This window comes from Botryllus schlosseri, chromosome 2 (genome assembly GCF_051294905.1).
Source record: "Botryllus schlosseri isolate E-star chromosome 2, Bs_hap1, whole genome shotgun sequence".
Classification (NCBI taxonomy): domain Eukaryota; kingdom Metazoa; phylum Chordata; class Ascidiacea; order Stolidobranchia; family Styelidae; genus Botryllus; species Botryllus schlosseri.
This window is the reverse complement of record NC_137237.1, coordinates 12992248-13002411: the sequence shown is the minus strand read 5'-3', so window position 1 is coordinate 13002411 and position 10164 is coordinate 12992248. Positions and strand designations below refer to the sequence as shown.

Genomic DNA, 10164 nt, shown 5'->3' with positions numbered 1-10164 from the left:
CCTCTTGAAAGAGCACATTTGGTAACCCTACAATAGAGATTCCTGTAGTTTCACATTTCACCTTTATCACTAATCTCGTGTTAAAACGAACGAAGTACTGTTTATTGTGTCATAAACCTATCGATGAGAATATTGCGATCCTGTGCCCTAATGAATCGGAGAATTGTCCGAATCAACCGGAGTATTTTACGTGCAATTTTTACTTTCGTTCCGTTGCCGAGCACTTTGCCCGAATACAGCAGCTATCCTGGTTATCCGGTGTCCGAATTAAGCGGAGCCGACAGTATTTTTGAAAAAACATGTAGTATGAGCCTTATGCGCTAGATAAGAAAAAAACAGCTCAGTCTCGGAAATACAATTTGATCGTTATTTGTAAACAATGAAGCGAGTCTTAAATCACAATCACCAACATTTATCCTAGTTGAAGACTTTTACGGATAAATAACATGTTCCACCCGTTTTATGTCATATAAGGCACCCATAGGCGCCGACTTTTATTTTTTTACGAGGTGGCGAAGTCTTGTGACGTCATAATTGTTCCCTATTGATGACGTCATCGTCGCACTAAAACGCACTTTTCTACATGCCGCTGGTGTAGGTGCAGCGTTAAACTATGGTTAAACCATTTGTGTGACGTTTTAATACCGGCCCTGCACTCATCAATATCAAACCATGCAGTCGAGTTATCAAATGGAATCTTAAAGCGGTACGATTATTCGTCTGACGATGAATACGATGCATTCCGTCAACAAAAATCAGAATTTACGTCATTGAGAATTTGAAGTTGCATCATTGAAATACACCACGCACTGGCCTGGCAAGTTTGCAAGTAACACACGACAACTCTCGAATACGAGATTTCAGACAGACAATAATGATGATTACAAACGCGAAATCGCGCAGCCAATCAGCAATTGTCTCTTGCGATTTCTGGCTTCGCGTTGAGTTGAGTAGCTCGCATCGCGGCAATTGTTTGCAGATTAAAACAGCGATTTTGGCGGCATTGGTGCATTTGCCGATTTACGTTCGCGAAGCATTTTTGTAGTACATCGGAGTGTATGCCGCAAATAGATCTAGGAACAATATGCAACGTCCTATTCCTTTTTATTATAACGACTATGGGCTAGAACAGGCGTGGTCAACCTTTTTGCGATTCACGGCCGCATTTTGATAACTTGAGCAGCCGACGACCGCATTCCTGGACATAGTGGACGCCTAATATCCATATTAAACTGCCGCTGCCCATTACCGGTGAATTCCGGACTAATATACGTTTTCATATCGGCTTATTATACGTACGAAAATCGACGGCCGCCAACACATACTAATTGAATTACGTGTTGAAGACCGCACAAATTTCCTTCTACGGCCACAGGTTGGCTACCCCTGGGCTAGAATTAATTCCAGTTCCGGGCGGATGCCGCGATCTTATCAATAGAAATCGAGTCTGTACCAAATGCCCAATAGTTTAAAATTCGATATTGTTGTTCTCGATACAAGTACGTCCAGCTATCAAGTTTATCGAAATCTGTTCAAACGAATCGAATACATTCAGAGTTTGTGCCACCCAGAATCTCGTGATTCATCAATATTTGAAAATGGCATGGCATACTGCACGTTAATAACGAGAATAACACTTAAAAATGACATTGTGCGACAATTTCAGAGTACGAATGTATCAAGCAGATAACAAGAAATATAGATGATGACAAACGAGAAAGCATGTATTCTAATCAGTATCGCCACGAATGGGTTTTGAGTCTGACACCGTATTAAGAAGCTTTCGTCGTGGCAAGTGTTATCTCATATCGGTGTCCGGATTAATGTCACTGGCAAAACCTTGTTAGAGAAACGAATATGCGCAGAAATGAATTCCAATATACAGGCACACACCAACACACCCTCCAATTTCGCGCTGTGATTACCAAGACTATCGCGAAGCTAGCTACCTCAAGAATGGTTTTGTAAACGAATATGGGCGAACATAATATAGATTTTAGAAAAGCAGAACGTCTATTTGGGCGCGTGGTCGGGAGAGGAGATCTATGATGGTGCTTCTCAGCACACGCTAGGCGCGTAGCCAGTCGTAGAATCATAGGATTTTTTTCAAATTTACCAATATTGCATCAATTCAGTTCAGGTTAAGTACATGTGTAAATGATGATGATATAATCTCATCTTGTTGACGATTTTAGGCGTATGATAAGCTTGCCGAAGAGTCCGGAAGTGCTGTCAATTAGCGAGTCCCTGATCTCTGGTGAACGCGCGCGTATTACGCAGCCTCAGCGATAGTTTTCGCAAATCAAAATGTTCGAACCTGATGGCACCGAATTCAGGTGGTTCAGACCTTGGTCGTCTTTCAGAACTAAAGCCATGATACACATCTTCTTATCGTTACGTTCGCAGGGCATGGTATGGTATGGAATGGGAATTTTCCATACTCCATACCCGCCCAATCGTTCCATACCATAGTTGACAATTTTCCTTACCATAGCAACATTATTCCATACCATATTTGATACTTTTTCCATACTTTCGCGGCTTGCCCAACCTCTCAAGTGATATTCTATTTTTGGTATGTGGAAATGTTGCGGCGTTTTTATTCTAATTATTTTGGATGAAATTATCCATTTAAACAGCCCTGATGCACCATTGATCTCCCAGTTTCTTTATATTATATGTCGTCGGCAATGTATGTTGCCTAATCATCGACGACGGAACGTATAATATATAGGCCTACACACCTAACACACGGGATCATTTGGAAATCACAACAGAATCTATTGATATGTAAATCTAGTGTGGATCACTGATACTACTAAGCTTGCCTCAATTTGCAGACGTGAGTGACATGATCCGATTGATGAAACTGAAGTCGGCATATTGATTGAAATTTTTGGAATCTATATTTTCGAACTTGTGAATCGTTACGGCGCTAGCGGTATTGTGTTGCTATGGGTGCCAATAGCCGAAACTGCGCGTCGCAGTGGCATGGATCTACGGAATCGACAAGTTTTGGGATAACGTGAAGTCCACGATAGGATATTTTCCGTCAGTCTTGATGAAATACTGCGTATCCAGTTTATCACACCATTATTCTGCGTGGTAGTTATAAAGCACCCTCTTGCAAATAGCCGATGCGATACCGATCCACCGCGATTATACTTCTAGGCCATCTTCATTGCATGCTGTGTGGAATACACCCCACTGAAATTAGGAAATTATTCTTATCCGTGGTGGGGCGGTTATTGGATGGGCTCTTCACCTTTCGTCAATGCTGTGTATTTCTGTCGTGGGTTTATGCGTGTTTTGTAGAGCACGTGGAGCAACATTCCGCGAGGTAAGAATTGCTACTATACGATCTGTGGACCATATAGCGTTTATGGAATGGAGACGCCTATTGATTAGGTGGTCACTTCACAATGCGACTAAGAAGACTCAGAAGGCTTTGCGAAGTAGAATATTTGATGAATTGAAAATTGACAACAAAAGTTGACCTCATAAATACCAGTCATTTCAGACTACTCACACGCCAAGTCCGAGTCAAGTCTAGTCATATTAAAACGTGAGTCGAGTCATCACAACACTGCTAAATCGACGTGATGCAAACAATTACATTGAGACGTGGTCAAAGTAGTAATTGTTGGTATTTAGGTACAATTAGAAGTAATGCCGTAAAATTTTACTCAATTGCAAGTAGGAATAGCGATTTTCAAGACAAACTAGTAGCAGTATAAAACGGCAGGTCTGAGAACTATTCAAGTAGTTGGAAAAAGTAGATTTGGCCAAGGGGTCCCATTTTTTAGCAGTTATTCGGAGCTGGGTATTGCAGAGCACATCTTAGCGACTAACGCAAACCGACAAATGACACTACAAAGAGGTGCGATGTTGGAAAATATATACAGTTGTCGCGATGCAGTGATGCTTCTGTATTTTGTGAGACAATCCATCGGTGATAATATTTTATCTTGTCAAATGTATATTCACGACGAACGCATAATGACTTATGGGGTCAAAATAGTAGCAATTTTCGAAATTATAATCTTGTACCATCATGCTGGGTCAGCGTCGCCCAGTTTAGAGGACACCAAGGACAATACTACACTTGGAAGTGATGTGAATCTATCGAAATGCTACTTTTCACATAGCAAAACATAAATGTTGAAGTAGAAGTCGAAGTAGTATAAAAACGTAACCATTTGAGTGACTGAGGGAGTAGTGCAAGTAGAGAAACCCAATTAAGTACTACGAATAATTAGCAGTACTGACCACCGCTAGGTATACACTATACATATAGGAGTGACGTTAGCGTTGATCTTCAGTGGTCCTTCAGATTGTTTAAATATCTATATAACGCATTGTATTGCCTTAATGCACATACAGATATCGTACTCCAATATTTTTAACAGAAGTGGAAATACGTCACGATGTCAAGGCTCACAACGAAGTTGGATGCCGAGGAAACCGATCTCGACATGAGGAAAATGATTGCGTGATAGTAATAGTAAAATAGTTTCAATTTCATTTGAAAAACTTTCGTTGAATCCAGGGTTGTAACCAAGTCACATGGTTCCGAGTCACGAGTCAATCTTACTTTTGTGGTTTTGACTCGAGTCAAGTCGAGTCATTTTCAATTCATCGTCGAGTCCGAGTCCAAGTGACCGTTCAAAGGGTCAAGTCCGAGTCATAGTGTTATGACTCGAGTCGAGTCCAAGTCACAGTATTGAAGTCATGTTCAACTCATGTTTTCAATCCTGCTGGAGTGATATCGAATTACTTGCTTGCCAAACACGCTCATTTTGTCCCTATCAAGAGTCTTGGCACGTGTTTATTTAGGCAGATAACGGACAGGTCCTGGCCTCATTTACTGATGCTACAGATAACTTAACTAATCTTAGAATTTAAAATCAAATATCTGTCTTGTCAGTCTGATACATCACCAATACAAGCATTCAGTTTTTTTATTATGAGCACATCGACGATAGCTCACAAATATCTGATAGAGAACCAACGAATTCACGTCTACATACTATCTGATAAAGAATCAACAGATGCATGTTTATGTAGAGGTATTTGCACCAGGCCAGCATGCTGTAAAAGCGTGCATTGTGCAGTGACAAAAGAAAAGATTCCTTTTGATATTACTATAAAAAGGTTTTCTCAATTGCATTACAGACTACATCACAGTTACAGCATCGGAGAAATAACTGTGCAATGGGGCTGTTCAAAAACATTTTTTCAAATTTTCCGGCTACTTCTTAAAATTGTTAGATTGCCTAAAAAAAATCAAATTTGGCTGAATTCTAACCAGTAGAAAGCAATGCTACGAAAGAAAATTTTGGATTAATTACAAATAGAGATTTTCGAATTATACCGGCTATCTCATGATATTGTTACATTGTGTAAAAATATGATTCATAGCAAATTTGGCTCAATTCCAACTAGAAGAAGTGAAGTTATCAGAGTAGAATGTTTTGGATATGAAAAAATAGTTGGCTTACTACTAGTATGTAATTACATTATGTATTTTATCAAGTAGCCACCCAGTAAAATAAAAAAGAAGTTATTTTTAACAGCCCTATTGTACAAACATCACGCAGCAATAGCCATTCATTATTACACATGTGCACAATGCACATACCTAACAAAACGTCAAGTGGACAGACGGTATTGTGTGTTTTAACCAGAGGTGGTCAGTAACGAAGTACTTCTACTTTTTCGAAGTACTCAAGTAGTTTTCCTCTACTTCTGGTACTTACTCAAGTAGATCTGATTTTCGCTACTTCAACTTCTACTTCGTTATATTTTGTGATCTACTTACTTACTTTTCGCTATTTTCAGTTTGTCAAGTAGAAGTAGTTCAATCTTCCAATCAGGAAGATAGCCTGAGGAATTTCGGCGCTGTTTTCACGGAGCATCAACATTTAATTTTCATAAAAGTTGAGTAAAGCCCAGAATTTTCGTCGCGCTTCGCGCGCAGTGGACACGGAGTTTCTAGTATGATTTCACGAAAGTATCGACGAATATAATTTAGGTAGCGGGTTGGTGTGATTCCGTTCACACAGGGATATCTAGAACTAGATATCCCTGCGTTCACACCACATTGTCGCCCTTCGCCCATATGAAATAATTCATCACGGTATATATGGCTCACCATATCGTTTGAAACTGATGTTTCGCAATCTATCATTTACTTGTTATGTCGTAATTTAGCATGTCCATGTCACGTCCTACACAATGTGGCATTTTTACGGTCCCCCATATTTTTATTAACGTTTACTAATCGCGCAAAGTGTTTACACCGTATCCTTTACAACTTCTCCGTATTGCTCTTCGACTAAACTACGGACCTTATAATATGGGGGATGGCGCCATACCATGCTATTTTCTAAAACGTGCTGTTCGAGAAAACAGATGATAATCGCATTTCCATAATAATACTATCATTTTCATCCTGTTAAGTGGACGAATGCTTCTGCTATCGAAAATTGGATACCTGCTGGTATGCATCAATATGATTCAAGCTCGTCACCTTTCGCCTAGCTCAATTTGCACCTTTTTACAATCCATGTGAACGAATTAGGATCGTTTTCACAACTACTTACTTACTTGAGTACTTTTAAAGTCAGTAAATTCTACTTCTACTTCAAGTAGTTTTAGGTTGCTTATGGAAGAAGTACTTCTACTCGTACTTGAGTAGATTTTTTCGTCGCTACTTCTACTTCTACTTGAGTAGCTTTCTTGACTACTTTGACCCCCTCTGGTTTTAACAGACAGCAGATCAAATCAATGATGAGTTACACTTCAAAAATATCAAAGTGGAAAGGACATCCTCAGATCTATTAGAGCGGCATGGCCTTAGAATAAATCCACCTCTACTGATTACACGTTCCACAGGTGCACTAGATGCAGGAATTGACAAGCATTTTGAACCACACTGAAGAGCATTGGATACTCATTCTTTCGAGTCGCCCAAAAACGAAAAGAATCATCGCTTTCAAATCTACACATGAGTTTATCAGTCTCTTCCAAGTACTTGACCATCTGAGTCATTGCATTGGCTCTAATTGAACTTTGCTCGATTGTTTGCTTGTATAATTGAAAAGTCTTGAGTCACTGGATGATTTTGTACCTTGGCTGGTCATATTGTATGAATGGGTGTCAGCCTCAGTCGTTATCAACTCGATTATTTTCTGACGCAGTGCAATTCGGGATTGTTCTGAGCAATTTAGATCCATGAGCCAATGGAAAGCAAATTTCGGATCGAGCACGCATGATGTGAGGTAGATGGTTTCACCAAACGGTTCGGGATTACCGATAGGCCTATCCAAAGATAGAAACTTCGAAACTTCGAAAACTTCTGGTGCTGAGCTGGTAGCCGACATTTAGTTGACAATTTCACATTCTCACCTAGTTATCAAATCGGCCTTATTTCCTTCCGTAGAAGCTTTCCGAAGTTTTAGTTCATTTTATAGCGAGCTCACGGTCCCCGTAGAATATGTTGTAGCCATTTTTTCCATATAAAATACCCTTACACAATCGAGAAAGTAACCTACAGGTTTCTGAATACGGCAACCGCATACGTAACAAGGGCGGTTACCACCTAAAGTCTGGCGACACCTAGTGGTTTGATGGACCCTATTGGGTGGATGGAAGCTTGAAGGGGACCCGAAATCAGCATTTATTATGGAGTATTTTTGAGAGGTTTATTAAATTTGAAAATTTTCTTCGTGCTGAGCGATTTACTTTTGCTAGATATCTTAATTTTAATATGCATACTCCTCCGTTCAATAAAAAAATATGCATTTCGGTACGGTCAGTATCGCGCCACGACACATCAAGTTATGTTATATGTCATGTTATCCGGCCCGCGAAGCAATTCTGAGTAATAGTTTGAAAAAGGCTTGATTCAAATTCGTAACAAATGTTGACGTATGGGAAATATTCTCATTAAATAATCCTTCAAGACAGCAATTCCCGAGCATGTTGAATTTTTTCATAGCTAGTCACGTTATATACACTAGGGATTACCATACGTCCTCTTTTTTGACTTTTTTTAAAGTGTCCTCGGAGGACGCCCATTTGTCCTCTTTTTTGAGAATTTTGGTCAAATTTACGGCCAAATTCGACTGATCGTAAATCAGCACCGAAGTAACGCTCCGGCGGGTATTTACGGAACTGAACCGGAATGTTGACCTTTTTTTTAGTCAACCACCTGATAATGTGAAAGAAAAACTGTATTTTGGGCACTAAGCGAGAAAGTTGACCTTTTTTAAATTAACCGACCACGAAGTGAGAAAAATTTACCGTTTGGTCGAGATTTTTCTCCGCTTTTGCAATTCTAAAAATTCAGATTTCCAAAATATGCTAACCCTAATATACACGGTGTTGTGGTTTCACTCTAGTTACCATTAGAAACAGGTTGGTGACATAACTGACATTGACACCCAATTTTGAGAAGGCAAAAAAGTGAATACCGAGTTCCAAGTTTTTTTTGGAAGAATCAATCAAAAAGTGGTTATTCACAGAGGCGAAAACGCCACTATGTAACCATTATATGTGGGTTACACGGAGAATATATCAGTTACACAAAAATATTATTTGAATCTGTGGTCGTGCTGCCGTGTCACTTCCGATTTGAAAGGTCCCAGGCCCCCAGAAGAACCAGAATCGCGATTCAATAATGATAAACCACATTCAAATGTCCGAGTTTACGGTTAAATCTCACGTATTCCTCACAACGCATACACAGAACTGACGCCAGATTTCAACTGAATCCAAGAGAGAATAGGAATATCGCCGAATATGCCGACTTATATCGTTGTTAGCGCCACTGTTTTAACTCTTCATGGCTGCCAATCACCGTTTTGTGCCAATTCCATTATTCGCAAATAAAAGTATTGCTAGAACAGTACCGTGTTCAAGTTTAAAGAAAGCGGCATGAGGTACACTTATAATCGTATGATTGGACCGGCCCGCGAGCGATCTCAAGGTTTGAATCTGGCCCGCGACGCAATTTGAGTTGGGCACCACTGCTGTAGTCTTTGGCGCGCCCATTCGAACACTTTTCGGTACATTATAGACAAGAGTGATGCACAAGAGAGTTTGGTTACGGCGGATCGCAGCAGTAGATTTTGCACCCAATATATTCGCCGTATACGATGTGGAGTGACTATATGGAACCCTCGAAATCGTAATCGGTTCAACAGTTGTATGTAGATATAGCTCATTTGTACGGAATGGGTGTTCTGATAATGATGACCGCCGACCGTTTGCATAACTATGTATTGTTCTGGTTAAAGATATTTTTTGTATGTTTATGACAGTGGTCGAAAGCCTTTTTCGTCGACGTAGCCATATTTACCCTATATTTTCAATTGTCAATGTTAATCCACTGTGACGTCACAATTGAGGCCTCGTGACGTGGCTAAAAGACAGCAACAAAAAAAATACAATAAAAACATGTTTTAAACAAGGGCGATAATTTTAACATGTTTGTTTTAAATTGATTTTGATTTCGTAGGCTGCATGCAATGCAACCCTAGATACTGCTATGATTTTTATAGGTCACATGACGTACCACCAATATCCGCATGCATCCCATGGTATGATGAAGATTTTGCACTGAAGAGTATATCCACATTTCTCGTTTACAGAGTACATTGTTAAAGATCCAGGTTCAATTCCCACAGAATCGAACACTACTTATTCATTGGATTGTTGGTTTGCCATTTTCGCGAACGTTTATGGTTTATCCCATTTATCGTATTGGCACACGGATTTACATCTGACTAGGGTTTCATTTAAAACAAAAATCAACTCAAGACAAACATGTTTAAAACAAGGCCCTTATTTAAAACATTTTTTTTTAAGTCATGACGTCACGAAAATTCAATTGTTATTTCATAGTGCATTGACATTGATAATTTAAAATAGAGGGTAAAGAGAGCTCCTTCGACAAAATATCCGTACTATTGCTGTTGAATCGACTATTTTGAGGGTTCAAACCATCCCATATCGATATACGTCGGCTATATCGGGTGGTAATTGTCCGTAGGCTTATACAACATGTTTTTGGAGTGTATTTACACAATCATGGTATAATTTTGCAACTTAAAAAACACAATTTTGTTTTTTTAAATAGGCCTTTGTTTTACACACTGT

General features: G+C 39.5%; 1 long non-coding RNA gene across 1 annotated transcript; it reads left to right on the top strand.

The window, feature by feature from the left end:
* The first annotated feature begins 2903 nt into the window (after positions 1–2903).
* Positions 2904–4542, top strand: LOC145459417 (uncharacterized). Its single transcript, XR_013921409.1, has 3 exons — positions 2904–3105; positions 3172–3340; positions 4410–4542. It is a non-coding gene; the product is annotated as an uncharacterized LOC145459417 (long non-coding RNA).
* The last annotated feature ends 5622 nt before the right edge of the window (positions 4543–10164 follow it).